Source organism: Hylobates moloch, unplaced genomic scaffold (assembly GCF_009828535.3).
Source record: "Hylobates moloch isolate HMO894 unplaced genomic scaffold, HMol_V3 SCAFFOLD_20, whole genome shotgun sequence".
NCBI lineage: Eukaryota > Metazoa > Chordata > Mammalia > Primates > Hylobatidae > Hylobates > Hylobates moloch.
This window is the reverse complement of record NW_026652295.1, coordinates 41,156,160-41,172,439: the sequence shown is the minus strand read 5'-3', so window position 1 is coordinate 41,172,439 and position 16,280 is coordinate 41,156,160. Positions and strand designations below refer to the sequence as shown.

The 16,280-nt window shown below is 43.0% G+C and overlaps 1 protein-coding gene across 4 annotated transcripts in view; it reads right to left on the bottom strand.

The window, feature by feature from the left end:
- BICRAL (BICRA like chromatin remodeling complex associated protein) overlaps positions 1-16,280 on the bottom strand; it is a 124,756-nt gene that overhangs the window by 54,175 nt on the left and 54,301 nt on the right. For 3 of the 4 annotated variants that reach the window (XM_058432030.1, XM_058432029.1, XM_058432028.1), the window contains one exon: positions 3,702-3,797. The exons of the other annotated variant lie outside the window; for it this stretch is intronic. The gene's annotated coding sequence lies outside the window, so the exon portion shown is untranslated. The remainder of the gene's footprint in view (positions 1-3,701; positions 3,798-16,280) is intronic. 4 annotated transcript variants of the gene reach the window in all.

Below are 16,280 nucleotides of genomic sequence, written 5' to 3'. Positions count from 1 at the left end.
AATCCTTTAATATTTTTTTGTAGTGCAGGTCTTTGCTGATGAATTCTTTCAGTTTTGATATGTCTTTAAAGAGTGTGAGATGGGCACGGTGGCTCACGCCTGTAATCCTAGCACTTTGGGAGGCTGAAGTGGGCGGATTGCTTGAGTCCAGGAGTTTGAGACCCTCCTGGGCAACATGGAAAAACCCCATCTCTACAAAAAATAAAAAATTTAGCTGGGCATGGTGGTGCGCACCCGTAATCCCAGCTGCTCGGGAGGCTGAGGTGGAAGGACCACCTGAGCCTGGGGAGGTTGAGGTTGCAGTGAGTCGTGGTTGTGTGACTGCATTCCAGCCTGGGAGACAGACAGAGATTCCATCCCCACCCCCTAAAAAAGTGTTTATCTTGCCTTCGTTTTTGAAATATATTTTCACTGGGCATATTGTTCAAGATTGACAGGGTTTTTTTCCTTTCAGTTCTTTAAAGATATTGATGTACTGTTTCTCATTTGCATTATTTCCAAAGAAAAGTCTGCCATCATTCTTATCTTTCTTTTTTTCATAATATGTCATTTTTTCCTCTGGACACTTTAAATATTTTTCTCTTTACCACTGGTTTTAAGCAATCTGATTATGAAAAGCCTTGGTGTAGTTCTCTTCATGCTTCCAGTGGTTAGGGTTCACTAAGCTTCTAGAATCGGCAGGTTTATAGTTTCCCTCCAATTTAGAAAAATTTCAGCCATTAATTTTTTCAAATATTTTATGCCCCTCCCTCTTCTTTGGGGACTACAATTACATCATTAGACTATTTGAAGTGTCCCACAGCTCAATGATGCTGTATTTTCTTTCAGTCTTTTATTTTTAATTTAATTTATTAATTTTCTTGAGACAGGGTTTTGCTCTACTGCCCAAGCAGCAGTGCAGTGGCAGGATCACAGCTCACTGCAGCCTCGACCTCCTGGGCTCAGGTGATCCTCCCACCCCAGCCTCTTGAGTAGCTGGGACCACAGGCACTTGCCATCATGCCCAGCTAATTTCTGTATTTTCTGTAGAGACAGGGTTTTACTATGTTGTCCAGGAGGCTGGTCCTGAACTCCTGGGCTCAAGCGATCCTCCTGCCTTGGCCTCCTAAAGTGCTGGGATTACAGGTGTGAGCCACCATGCCTGGCCTTTTTTAGTATTTTAATCTTTCTGGCTTTCATTTAGGATAGCTTCTATTCATATGTCTTCAAGTTCATAAATCTTTTCTTCTGCAGTCTCTAATCTTCTGTTAATCCCATTTGGTGCACTTTTATTTTAAAACATTGTAGTTTTCATCTCCAGAAGTTCAATTTGGGTCTTTTTAATATACTCCATGTCATTATTATTTAAAAATTTTTTTTGCTTTGTTGTCTTGGCCCAAGATGAGATTCCATGCCATTATTTGTTTAATCTTTCCACTATTTTCTTGAACTTATATAAGATAGTAACAACTTTAGCCGGGCGAGGCGGCGGGCGCCTGTAGTCCCAGCTATTCGAGAGGCTGAGGCAGGAGAATGGCGTGAACCTGGGAGGTGGAGCTTGCAGTGAGCCGAGATCGCGCCACTGCACTCCAGCCTGGGCGAAAGAGCCAGACTCCATCTCAAAAAAAAAAAAAAAAAAAAAACAACAACTTAAAAAAATTTTTTTTGAAGAGGCAGGGTCTCACTGTGTTGCCCAGGGTGGTCTTGAACCCCTGGTCTCAAGTGATCCTCCTGCCTCAGCCTCCCAACGTAATGGGATTACAGGCATGAGCTCCATGGCTAGCTAATTTTTGTATTTTTTGTAGATACAGGGTTTCACCATGTTGCCCAGGCTGGTCTCATACTCCTGGCCTCAAGCGATCCACCTGCCTCCGCCACACAAAGTGTTAGGATTACAGGCATAAGCCACCTCACCTGGCCAACAAAAAATGATTAATTCTATCATTTGTATAATTTCTGTGTCTGTTTCTATTGATTGACTTTGTTGTTATTGTTGGTCCCAATTAAGGGTGGTATTTTCTGCTTCTTTGCATGCCTGGTCATTTTTTTATTGGATGTCAGACATTGTTAATTTTACATTATCAGCTGTTGGATATTTTTGAGCTTTGTCTAGGACACAGTTAAGTTACTTTACAAAGTTTCTTTACAAACTGTCTGATCCTTTTAAGGCTTGCTTTTAAGCTTTGTCAATCTTTAGGATTGATTTTGCCCTACAGTGAGGCAATAAATACCCTTCTGAGTACTTCATTTGATATTCTATGAATTACAAGGATTTTTGTACTCTTGCAGATGGGAACACAAACTATTCTCTGCCTTATGTGAGCTCCAAGTAGTGCTTCTTCTCAGAACTTAGGAAGTTTTCTTAAACACATCAGTTATCAGCTGAAAACTTGAGAACGACTCTGTAGATCTCCAGATAGTGGAGTGTAGTGTAGTGCCCTCTCTCTCTCTGGTACTCTGCCCTGGGAACGTAGGCCATTTTTTTTTTTTAATTTTTTATTTTTTGAGTTGGAGTCTTGCTCTGTCGGCAGGCTGGAGTGCAGTGGCGCAATCTCGGCTCACTGCAACAGCCGCCTCCCGGGTTCAAGGGATTCTCCTGCCTCAGCCTTGGGAGTAGCTGGGATTACAGGCACGTGCCACCATGCCCAGCTAATTTTTGTATTTTTAGTAGGGACGGGGTTTTATCATGTTGGCCAGGATGGTCTCATCTCTTGAGCTCGTGATCCGCCTGCCTTGGCCTCCCAAAGTGCTGGGATTACAGGTGTGAGCCACCGCGCCCGGGCGAACTTAGACCATTTTAATCTCTCAGAGACATCAGCTCAATTCAGGAAGATTATCAGCCTTCCTGTGGGTTCCTCCACCCCTGAGCTATGGTAAGGAAACACTCTTGACAGTAAGCTGGGTTGGTTACAGGGCTCATCTCATTTGTTTTGTCCTCTCAGGAGTCACTGTCCTGTGCTGCCTGATATCTAATATCTAAAATACCATTATTTCATATATTGTGTCTGATTTTCACCATTTTTACACAGGAAGTTAAATCCAGTCCCGGTTACTCGATTTTGGCCCCATAGTCATTTGTAAGGTCTTGAACCAAATCTCTTGAAGGGGTTATATGAGTTCATCAGCAGAGATTATAGGATCAGAGTATTCAGAAAGAGGGAGGATAGGAGAAAGGAAGAACGAAGGAGGACAGATACTTAAATTGTTTATACAGTTTTCTCCTGTGCCTCCTTTTGTTTTCTACCGTTGAAGAACAGCTTAGGGAATTAGAAAGGCTAATTCTTTAATTCCTATCTCTAATAAAGCTATTCGATGGGCGTAAAGAATATTCATTATTCATTTAACAAACATTAGCACCAGGTACTATGCTAGGGGGTGGGAACATAAAATAGTATGACATAAATGTAATAACAAATTTAAAAATCCTTCACATTTTGTAGAACAGAAGAAGCAAGGCTGAAAAGTGAACTATTGTGTTTCAGCAAACAGTTTTCCAATGGGCGTCATCATCAAAAAGTTATGCCATGGATAGCCACTTATGCAGGGCAAATAACGATTCATGTCGGTAAGGATATAAAGTATTCTCATCTCATTCTTTTTACTATATTGTAATTGTTCTGTGCTGTTAAATTTTAAAACTGCAAGACTTCACCTTCTGGCACGGTTCCCGTTTTGAAGGAACTCACTTTCTTTTGGAAGACAGACATGCAACAATTCATTACCATTGCAATGTGAGAAGTGCTACAATTTTTGGCAGGAGTTCCCAAGCTTCTTCAGGTGAAATCGCTGGGCTTTTTGTGAAATAATATGACGTTTTGCTAGAAGAAAACATGACAATATTTTCACAATTATATCCATTTGGGGAGAAAAGAAGCTGTCAAACTCAGCATGATTGGCTTTAAGTTTTTTAGTTATTATTCAACCAAGCATTTCTTCATTTATTTTGTCATCAGCTAGGGCCTCCTAAAAGCAAGGAGGAGTGGGTGGAAAAGAGTAAGGCAAATTATTACAAGAAAAACTTAGAAATTTAAAAATTTGGCCGGGCATAGTGGCTCACGCCTGTAATCCCACCACTTTGGGAGGCTGAGGTGAGTGGATCACCTAAGGTCAGGAGTTCGAGACAAGTCTGGCCAATATGGTGAAACCCCGTCTCTGCTAAAAATACAGAACTCAGCCAGGTGTGGTGGCGCACGCCTGCAATCTCAGCTACTCAGGAGGCTAAGGCAGGAGAATTGGTTGAATCTGGGAGGCAGAGGTTGCAGTGAGGTAAGATCACGCCACTGCACTCCAGCCTGGGTGACAGAGGGAGATTCCGTCTCAAAAAATAAAAATAAATAAAAATTCCCAGCTGGGCACGGTGGCTTATAATTCCAGCACTTTGGGAGACTGAGGCAGGTGGATCGGTTGAGCTCAGGAGTTGGAGACCAGCCTGGGCAACATGGCAAAACCCCATCTCTACAAAAAACACAAAAAATTAGCTGGATATGGTGGCTTGGGCCTGTGGTCCCAGCTACTTGGGAGGCTGAGGCAGGAGAATTGCTTGAATCTGGGAGGTGAGGAGGCTTGAATCTGAATCGCTTGAACCTGGGAGGCAGAGGTTGCTGTGAGCCACGATTGTGCCACTGCACTCCAGTCCGAGCAACAAGAGCGAAACTCTGTCTCAAAAAAAAAAAAAATTCCCAAAGTTGGAAAAGACGACAATTAACATAGGCAATAAACGACCCGGGTTCATCTCATGAAATGAAGAATTTGAAGGTCTTTAAACTGCTTTAATTCCTATTTGAGGTAGGAATGAGGTGGGGCAGAAATAAGCCTAACAGCAGCCATAAAAAAGAATGAGTTCATATCCTTTGTGGGGACATGGATGAAGCTGGAAACCATCATTCTCAGCAAACTAACACAGGAACAGAAAACCAAATACTGCATGTTCTCACTCATAAGTGGTAGCTGAACAATGAGAACAGGGAGGGGAACATCACACACCAGGGCCTGTTGGGGGGGGGGGCGGGGGTGGGGGCTAGGGAAGGCCAGAACTTAAAGTATTAAAAAAAGAAATAAGCCTAATATACTAAGCAATCCAGCTGGCAAAAAAATGTGCTATAACATGGGGGAAAGAGTGACCAACCATGAAGGGGGCTGGGGAGAATTTCTGGCAAGGCTTTACAGAGGCTGGAGACACAGGGCAAGGACACTGAATTTGGAAGTCACAGGGCTTGTTTTGGATACTGACATTGACTAATCACGTGACGACAAAGAAGCTCCAACCTCTGGGTCCTGTTTCCCATTTCTTAATGAACTTAACAGACCACATAGGTGAGTGTTTAACTTTGGGACCCAGTATTCTTTAAGGTATCCAGGAGCTGTCTTGGAGGCCTCAGATAGCTAGTGGTGGAGGCACTCTTCACACTCCCACCTCTCCCCACACGCACCCTTCAGCTGAGTAGCTCAATTCTTACTCAACTGCAAGAAAAAAGCTTGAAAATCATTTAACTTAACCAGCTCCCAAACTCCCAGAACTCCATGACTTGTCATCTATTATAAAGGAATGACCATCAACAATGGTGAATCTGGCAATGGAAACAGAAATCCGTGAAAATCAAGACATCCATGATTATTTTAGCAAGCAAGAGAATAGCTATACATATAGGGCCCACATTTCATTAAGATAAACTCTAATGGCTGGGCACAGTGGCTCTTGTCTGTAGTCCCAGCACTTTGGGAGGCTGAGGCAGGCGGATCACCTGAGGTCGGGAGTTCGAGACCAGCCTGACCAACATGGAGAAACCTTGTCTCTACTAAAAATACAAAATTAGCTGGGCGTGGTGGCACATGCCTGTAATCCCAGCTACTCAGGAGGCTGAGGCAGGAGAATCACTTGAACCCGGGAGGCAGAGTTTGCAGTGAGCAGAGATCGTGCCATTGCACTCCAGTCTGGGCAACAAGAGCGAAACTCGTCTCAAAAACAAACAAACAAACAAACAAAAAAACAACAACAAACTATATTGTTAGTGTACCTTTTCTGTGTGTGAATAGGTTTAGACACACAAATGCTTACCATTGTGTTATGGTTGCCTACAGTATTCAGTATAGTAACATGCTGCACAGCCTCGTGCCTGGGAACAATAGGCTATACCATATAGCTTGGGTCTGCAGTAGGCTAGATCATCTAGGTTTGTGTAAGTGTACTCTTATATTCGCAAGATAATGAAATTGTCTAGCGACGCATTTCTCAGAACGTATCCTCCTTCTTAAGCAACACGAGTATACTTGGTTTTTCTGACTTCCCCATTGGCCTATAAGTTCCATGAAAACTGGATGAGTTTCCTTTCATTTCTGTGTTAGCAGAGTTTAGTGCAATGCCTGATACATACATGCCTAATAACTGTTTACCCAATGCAATTACTTCCCTAAGATTCTGGTTTCCAAAGGACATTTTTAGGGTTAACGTCAGTTACTAATTTACTTTCCAAGAATATGCACCAAGGCTACATGTGAGCACTTTTTCATGATGGTACAGCACAGGATTTGGGATGCAGGCCTGGTCCTCCATGGTCCAGGATCCACTGGCTAATGCTGGACCCTTATTATCCAGCTAGGCATCTATCAAGCCAGTATAAAAAAAGTGAGGCATCAACTGATTGCCCACATCTGCTCCAAATCAGACAATTCACTTCTCTCAGGAGTAAGGAAATACAAGTTTTAAAGATCCACAGAATAAAAGATTGTGTGTCCTTCCAAGATAATCCACTTAATATTTAACAAACCTCCTTATAAAGGGATTTATGTGCTGAACATAAATATAAAATAATTATTTGAGTCTCCAAACATTTAGCACAGTAATTTATTATATTAATAATAGTTGTGTTCATTAAAAGACTCGGAAGTAAATGTCTAAGTTGAAGAATTTCTGGCACAGCCAGGTATGGGTTTAAGGTCTAGTGAGTATACCAACACTAGACCTTAGAGAAAAGACAACTCTACAATATATTAAAAACCAGATGGCCGGGTGCAGTGGCTCAAGCCTGTAATCCCAGCACTTTGGGAGGCCGAGGCGGGTGGATCACGAGGTCAGGAGATCGAGGCCATCCTGGCTAACACGGTGAAACCCTGTCTCTACTAAAAATACAAAAAATTAGCCGGGCATGTTGGCGGGCGCCTGTAGTCCCAGCTACTGGGGAGGCTGAGCCAGGAGAATGGTGTGAACCCGGGAGGCGGAGCTTGCAGTGAGCCAAGATCGCGCCACTGCACTCCAGCCTGGGTGACAGAGCAAGACTCCGTCTCAAAAAAAAAAAAAAAAAAAAACCAGATAAAAAAAAAAAAAAAAAAAAAAACCAGATGCCCTGACAAAAATGTTTTTATACTTCTTTACTCTGTTTTCTAAGAGAGTGTGAGGGCATTTTGATAACTATGGAAAACCATACACAGGAAATGATTGAGAAATGAGGGGCCAGGCATGGTGGCTCACACCTGTAATCTCAGCACTTTGGGAGGCTGAGGGAGGGAGGACTGTTTACGTGCATGAGTTCAAGACCAGCCTGGGCAACATAGTGAGACCTCATCTCTATTAAAAACAAAAAAAAGGCTGGGCGTGGTGGCTCACGCCTGTAATCCCAGCACTCTGGAAGGCGGAGGTGGGCGGATCACCTGAGGTCAGAAGTTCAAGACCAGCCTGGCCATGGTGAAACCCCGTCTCTACTAAAAATACAAAAAATGAGCTAGGTGTGCTGGTGTGCACCCATAATCCCAGCTACTCAGGAGGCTGAGGCAGGAGAATCGCTTGAACCTGGGAGGTGGAGGTTGCAGTGAGCTGAGATCGCGCCATTGCACTCCAGCCTGGGCAACAAGGGCAAAAAAAATAAAATAAAATAAAATAATAAATAAAATAAAATAAAAGCTGAAAGAGCCAAAAGTAAAGTCTTACTTATATATTCTCAATAAAGACAAACTACTGAATATTAAATAGAAACTGCTCTGATACTTATCTGATTTCTAGTTTTATTCAGAAAAATATTTATGCATATGTGTGTATTTTTTTTCTTTTCTATTTTTTTCCTGAGATAAGGTCTTGCTCTGTTGCCCAGGCTGCAGTACAATGGTATGAACATGGCTCAAAGTGATTCTCCTACCTCAGCCTCCCAAGTAGCTGAAAACAAAGGTGCATGCCACTGTACTAATTTTTAAAAAATTCATACAGAAGGGATTGCTCACCATGTTGCCCAGGCTGGTCTCAAACTCCTGGCCTCAAGGAATCCTCCTGCCTTGGCCTCCCAAAGTACTGAGATTATAGGTATGAGTCACCATGCCCAGCATTTTGATATATTTTATTAAACAAAAATGGATATTTATCTAAGTCATTTATGTTTTTCCTAATGCAAAGGGAATTTATTTTAGGGAACATTTTATTTTTTATTTTTATTTTATTTTATTTTTTTGAGACGGAGTCTCACTCTGTCACCCAGGCTGGAGTACAGTGGTGCGATCTCGGCTCATTGCAATCTTGACCTCCCAGGTTCAAGCAGATTCTCTTGCCTCAGCCTCCTGAGTAGCTGGGATTATAGGTGTGCGCCACCACGTCTGGATAATTTTTGTATGTTTAGTAGAGACAGGGTTTCACCATGTTGGCCAGGCTGGTTTCAAACTCCTGACCTCAGGTGATCTGCCCACCTGGGCCTCCCAAAGTGCTGGGATTACAGGCATGAGTCACTGTGCCTGGCCGTATATTTCTTTTATTAAGCATCAGTATTAGCAATCTGATTAAAGTTATTATGAAAACTCTTGACTGTCTTTGCTCTCTGTCAAAATATTTTGGTTTTATAGCATGTTCCAAGAAAAATAAGCCCTATGAAAATAACAATGTTAACAAACAAAATTCCATTTTACAAAGTCAATGTTACCAAGGAAGATACACTGAGGATTCCCTTTTATAAAGATAGACTCAAATAGAAAATGTGTGGACATAGCCAGATGTGCTGGTGGGTGCCTGTAGTCCCAGCTACTCAGGAGGCTGAGGCACGAGAATCTCTTGAACCCAGGAGGCGGAGGTTGCAGTGAGCCAAGATCACACCACTGCACTCTAGCCTGGGCGATGAAGCGGGACCCTGTCTCAAATAAAATAAAAAAAAAAGAAAAAAGAAAAAAAATTTAGGCCGGGCGTGGTGGCTCACGCTTGTAACCCCAGCACTTTGGGAGGCCGAGGCGGGCGGATCACGAGGTCAGGAGATCGAGACCACAGTGAAACCCCGTCTCTACTAAAAAATACAAAAAAATTAGCCGGGCGTGGTGGCGGGCGCCTGTAGTCCCAGCTACTCGGAGAGGCTGAGGCAGGAGAATGGCGTGAACCCGGGAGGCGGAGCTTGCAGTGAGCCGAGATTGCGCCACTGCACTCCAGCCTGGGCGACAGAGCAAGACTCCGTCTCAAAAAAAAAAAAAAAAGAAAAAAAATTTGTGGACAGAATCAGTTTCTTAACAAGGAGAAAACAAGTGTGCTTTTGTTTAAGCTTAGAAAAGATTTAAGGCCGAGCACGGTGGCTGAGGCCTGTAATCCCAGCATTTTGGGGGGCCGAAGTGGACAGATCACTTGAGGTCAAGAGTTGGAGACCAGCCTGGCCAACATGGCAAAACCCCATCTCTACTGAAAATTAAAAAAATCACTTTGGGAGGCCGAGGTGGACGGATCACAAGGTCAGGAGTTGGAGACCAGCCTAGCCAACATAGTGAAACCCTATCTCTACTAAAAATACAAAAATTAGCTGGGCATGGTGGCAGGCACCTGTAATCCCAGCTACTTGGAAGGCTGGGGCAGGAGAATCAATTGAAGCTGGAAGGCAGAGGTTGCAGTCAGCCGAGATTGTGCCATTGCATTCCAGCCTGGGCGACAGACCGAGACTGCGTCTTAAAAAACAAAACAAAACAAAAACCCAAAAATTACCCGAATGTGGTAGTGTGCGCCTGTAATTCCAGCTACTCAGGAAGCAGAGGCAGGAGAATTGCTTGAACCTGGGGGCAGAGGTTGCAGTCAGCCGAGATCGGGCCACTGCACTCCAGCTTGGGAGACAGAGCAAGATTCTGTCTCAAATAAATAAATAAATAAATAAATAAATAAATAAATAAATATTTAAGAAAGAATATGGACAAATATATTTGTAGCATATTACTCCAAGCAAGGTTTCACAATGAGTTTCTACAAAGAGTTTAAAGATATTGATTTAATGTCATCTTTCTAAACTCTCTTTAAGAGACATAAACTTCTATCTACTGAAATCTTTAATAAATCCTAAGAAATGCCATGTGAACTGGAATTTGTATTGTAATTATTTGTATCAAGAGACCATGAGATACATAGTTTCAGTTGGAGAAGATGAAAACTTCTGGAAAAGAATGGTGGTGATGGGCTGGGTGCAGTGTCTCAAGCCTGTAATCCCAGTGCTTTGGGAGGCTGAGGCTCGTGGATCACAAGGTCAAGAGATCGAGACCATCCTGGCTAACACGGTGAAACCCCGTCTCTATTAAAAATACAAAAAACTGGCCGGGCGCGGAGGCTCACGCTTGTAATCCCAGCACTTTGGGAGGCCGAGGCGGGCGGATCACGAGGTCAGGAGATCGAGACCAGGGTGAAACCCCGTCTCTACTAAAAATACAAAAAAATTAGCCGGGCGTGGTGGCGGGCGCCTGTAGTCCCAGCTACTCGGAGAGGCTGAGGCAGGAGAATGGCGTGAACCTGGGAGGCGGAGCTTGCAGTGAGCCGAGATCGCGCCACTGCACTCCAGCCTGGGCGACAGAGCGAGACTCCGTCTCAAAAAAAAAAAACAAAAAAAACCCCAAAAAACTAGCCGGGCATGGTGGCACGTGCCTGTAGTCCCAGCCAGGAGGCTGAGGCAGGAGACTCCCTTGAATCCGGGAGGCGGAAGTTGCAGTGAGCTGAGATCGCGCCACTGCACTCCAACCTGGGTGACACAGCAAGACTCCACCTCAGAAAAAAAAAAAAAAAAAAGATTTAGTGGTGAATCTAATAACTACCCTCATTTGGAAGACAGTAATATTTCAAGATATCTGCGAATATAATGTGATATAAAAATATTTCAGCCAGGTATGGTGGCTCCTGCCTGTAATCCCAGTGCTTTGGGAGGCCAAGGCAGGAGGTTCATTTGAGCTCAGGAGTTCAAGTCCAGCCTGGGCAATATAGTGAGACCTTGTCTCTAATATATATTTCTACTGGGTAAAAAATTTCCAGGCACTGTTAATACAGTCAGCCCTCCATATTCATGGGTTCTGCACCCCCAGATTTAAACGACCACAGATTGAAAATATTTAGGAAAAATAAAACAAAAAATGACAATATAACAATAAAAAATAATACAAATTTAAAAACAATATAGTCTAACAATATTATATAGCATTTACATTGTATTAGATATTGTAAGTATTCTAGAAATCACTGGCTACTCTGGGCATGCTGCCTATGGGGTAGCCATGCTCCGCAAGGAGCAGTAATAAAAAATAAAAATTAAAACAAATCTAGAGATGATTTAAAGTATATGGGAGAAACTGTGTAGGTTATATGCAAACACTACACAATTTTTTTTTTCTGATTTTATTTATTTATTTAGAGACAGTGCCTAGGCTGGAATGCAGTGACTTGATCTCAACTCACTACAACCTCCCCATCCTGGGTTTGAGCGACTCTCCTATCTCAGCCTCCTGAGTAGCTGGGACTACAGGTGCCTGCCACCACGCCCGGCTAATTTTGTACTTTTAGTAGAGACGGGGTTTCACCACGTTGGCCAGGCTGGTCTCGAACTCCTTGCCTCAAGTGATCTGCCTGCCTTGGGCTACCAAAGTACTGGGATTACAGGTGTGAGCCATCATGCTCAGCCCACCTTTTTTTTTTCTAATTAAAAAAAACATTTTTTTCTTTTTCTGGTTTATGTGACTCTTTTTTAGATTTATTTTAATTTTAGATTCAGAGAGTACATGTGCATATTTGTTACATGGGTATATTGCATACTGGTGGGGATTGGGCTTTTAGTGTACTCATTACCCAAATAGTGAACACTGTATCCAATAGGTAATTTTCAACCCTCATTTCCCTCCCTCCCTCCCCCCTTTTGAAGTCTCTAGTGTCTATTATTTCCATCTTTATGTCCATGCGTACCATTGTTTAGCTCCTATTTATAAGTGAGAACATGTGGTATTTCATTTTCTGTTTCTGAGTTAGTTCACTTAGGATAATGACCTCTGCCTCCATCCATGTTTCTGCAAAGGGCATGATATCATTCTTTTCCATATCTGGGTCCACCATTTTATTTATTTATTTCTGAGACACTGTCTCACTTTGTCACCTAGGCTGGAGTGCAGTGATGTAATAGTGGCTCACTGAAACCTCTGCCTCCCAGGCTCAAGTGATTCTCCTGCCTCAGCCTCCAGAGCAGCTGGGATTACAGGCGTGTGCCACCATGCCCGGCTAATTTTTGCAATTTTTGTAGAGATGGGGTTTCACCATGTTGGCCAGGCTGGTCTCAAACTCTTGACCTCAGGTGAGCCACCTGCTTTGGCATCCCAAAGTGCTGGGATTACAGGTATGAGTCACCGCACCAGGCCTGTAACAATTTAATAATAAAAAAAACAGTGATAGCTGAGACCCAAATGGGCTGGCATTATGTTAATGCTTTATATGCATGATCTCACTTAATCCTTTGAAACTCCCTCTGAAAGGTAAGTCCTCTATCCAGAGGAAGAAACTGAGGCACACTCCCTCAGGGAAGTTACTCACTCAAGGCAGTACCTACAGCAAGATGCTAGAACTCAGATCGGTCTGGTTCCAAAGCTGTTATTAACTGTAACTTTTTTTTTTTTTCCTTTTTAAGTCAAATCACTCCTTACTTGAAAACCCTTAGGATTTTTTAACCTATAAGAGAAAATTCAAATACTTTGGCCTTACATTTACTGCATTTCACAAACTGATCACAAGGTCCCTTCCCAGCCTTCCCTTTTCTTTTTTTTTTTAAACTTCTCACTTCATCCAAAGAAGTCTCCTTATTGTCTGCCTCTCTTATAAAATCCCAACCTAACTTGGTTCTTTTCCACCTAAGTTCCTCTGCTTATGTATCTTTTCCTGGCCAATAAAATCTTCCTTGACCTTTAGGCTCCAGTTCAAATTCCATTTCCTACATGTAACCCTTGACAGCTCATTCTTTTTTTTTTTGAGACGGAATTTCGCTCTTATTGCCCAGGCTGGAGTGCAATGGCATGATCTCAGCTCACTGCAATCTCTGCCTCCCGGGTTCAAGCGATTCTCCTGCCTCAGCCTCCCAAGTAGCTGGGATTACAGGCATGCGCCACCACACCTGGCTAATTTTGTACTTTTAGTAGAGATGGGGTTTCTCCATGTTGGTCAGGCTGGTCTCAAACTCCCGACCTCAGGTGATCCACCCGCCTTGGCCTCCCAAAGTGCTGGTATTACAGGTGTGAGCACCACACCCGGCCGACAGCTCATTCTCTTATATCCACATCGCATCTGTCAGGAAATCCCACTGGCTATACCTTCAAAACACATCCCAGAATCCAACTATGTACCACCTCCACTACCATCTCTCTGGTCCAAGCCATCATCATCTCCCACTGGCTGTCTCTGCTTTTGCTCTTTTATAGTCTAGAAACTATTCTCAACCGAAATTCCAGAAGTGACCCTTTTAAAACAGAAATCAAAACTCTCCAGTGAACCTTCATTTTCTTCCGTGTAAAAACCAAAATTCTTTTATGTGCGCGACTATAACACCCATAATGTTCTATACAACTGCTCTGCTCCCCAACCTCTCTGATCCCTTTTGATTCGAGTCCTTGCTACCTTGCCACGCCCAGAACTCAAAATGCATGCTCATGTCTTAGGCCCTTTGCTCTGGCTGCTGTCTGCCTGGAATGCCCTTCCTCCAGATACCCTCAGGCTTAAGGCTTATTCAAGACTCTGCTCAAAGACAATTATGACCTATCAGACAATCTTCCCACACCCCAGCACTCCCCATCTTCCTATCTTTCTATATGTTTACCCCATAACATACTACAAAGTCTACTTAGGTTTACTGTCTGTCTTTCCCAAGAGAACAGGGCTTTGGTCTTTTGCTCACTGCAGCATCCTGGGAGCCTAGAATGGCACCTGGCACATGTTATGTGCTCAATAATATTTGCTGAATGGATAAATGAATAGACGCTCTCACACCACCTCAGTCAAAGGTTCTCTCTCCTTTGCTCTCACTTGTACTAATCATTTGGCACTTACCATACACTGTTATGTAGTTTTCTGTGTGTACATATGATCCACCTGCCTAGATTATGTGTTCCTGTGCCCTCCAAATGCTTTGCACAAATTTAGCATTTAATAAATATTTGATGATGAAATATCACTGCAGTGCCTTTTTATTTCAGAGTAGATAGTTATGGTAATAATTTTCAAAACAAGACATTCCACTTAGAAAAGAAACATTCTAGAAAGCAATATGATGTAAGAAATTAGAATATTTAATTTTAAAAGTTAATCTTAAAAGAATGGAACATATTTTAAAGGTGCATATACATTATACAAAATCCACATCATGCTCTGAAAATATTTATTCTGTGACTTTCACAGCCTCTTATGTCCTAAAGATATGCTTGAGAGTCAAGCTCAAGGTAATTTTTGATAGTAAGGTAATTTGAAACATAGAACATCTATTAAATAATAATTATATCTTGGGAATTTAGGTAATATATGACAGAAATGAAACAATATGAAATAGGTTTTATGTCACATTTTATTTATAGATATTTATTTATTTATTTGAGACAGAGTCTTGCTCTCTGTTGCCCAGGCTGGAGTGCAGTGGCATGATCTCGGCACACTGCAACCTCCACCTCCCAGGTTCAAGCAATTCTTGTGCCTCAGCCTCCTGAGTAGCTGGGACTGCAGGTGTGCACCACCATGCCCGGTTAATTTTTATATTTTTAGTAGAGACGGGGTCTCGCCATGTTGGCCAGGCTGGTCTTGAACTCCTGACCTAGGTGATCCACCAGTCTCGGCCTCCCAAAGTGCTGGGATTACAGGTGTGAGCCACTGCACCCGGCCTTTTGTCACGTTTTTAAATCTAATAGCAGAAAGTTTTGGAAGACAAGTTAGACAACTTTCTAACAATAGAGGTAGATCTTTTCAGTTAACTTGACTGTAGTTCATGCGTATTTCTCTTTGTGAGTATTGGTGGGGAGATCAGTAAATAGACTCTTGCATGACTTATGGTAAGTTTCTTTTTTTTTTTTTTTTTTTTTTTTTAAGACGGAGTCTCGCTCTGTCGCCCAGGTTGGAGTGCAGTGGCGCAATCTCGGCTCACTGCAAGCTCCGCCTCCCGGGTTCACGCCATTCTCCTGCCTCAGCCTCTCCGAGTAGCTGGGACTACAGGCGCCCGCCACCACGCCCGGCTAATTTTTTGTATTTTTAGTAGAGACGGGGTTTCACCGTGGTCTCGATCTCCTGACCTCGTGATCCGCCCGCCTCGGCCTCCCAAAGTGCTGGGATTGCAAGCGTGAGCCACCGCGCCCGGCCCGGTAAGTTTCTTTTTTTTTTTGAGATGGAGTTTGCTATGTTGCCCAGGCTGGATTGCAATGGCATGATCTTGGCTCACTGCAACCTCCGCCTCTCAGGTTCAAGCAATCCTCCTGCCTCAGCCTCCCGAGTAGCTGCGATTACAGGTGCCCGCCACCACGCCCGGCTATTTTTTTTTTTTTTTTTTTTTTTTTTGTATTTTTAGTAGAGAGGGGGTTTCACCATGTTGGCCAGGCTGGTCTCGAACTCCTGGCCTCATGTGATCCGCCCACCTCGGCCTCCCAAACTGCTGGGAGTACAAGCGTGAGCCACCGTGCCCGGCCACTTATAGTAAGTTCTTAATTGATATGTCTAGCTTAACCTTAAAACTTGACAATACAAATGAAAAAAGAACATAGAATAATATATTAGTACTCATAAAATATATAAAATAGAGCCAGGCATGGTGGAGTACACCTGTAGTCTCAACTACTTGGCAGGGGAAGCAGGAGGATTACTTGACTCCAAGAGTTCAAGGTCATGGGTACACAGCCAAACACACACACACACACACACACACACACACGCACGCATACACAGAGTAAGTGAATTTTGTCTGGCATTAAGTATTTTATGTAACAGAATATGTTCTGCATTTCTAAGTTAAAGCACTTGAGCCTTTTTTTTAAACAACATGGTTACCCAAATGTCATTTTTCTTTGTATTATTCTCTTTTGAAATTAACTGTCAGATTGCT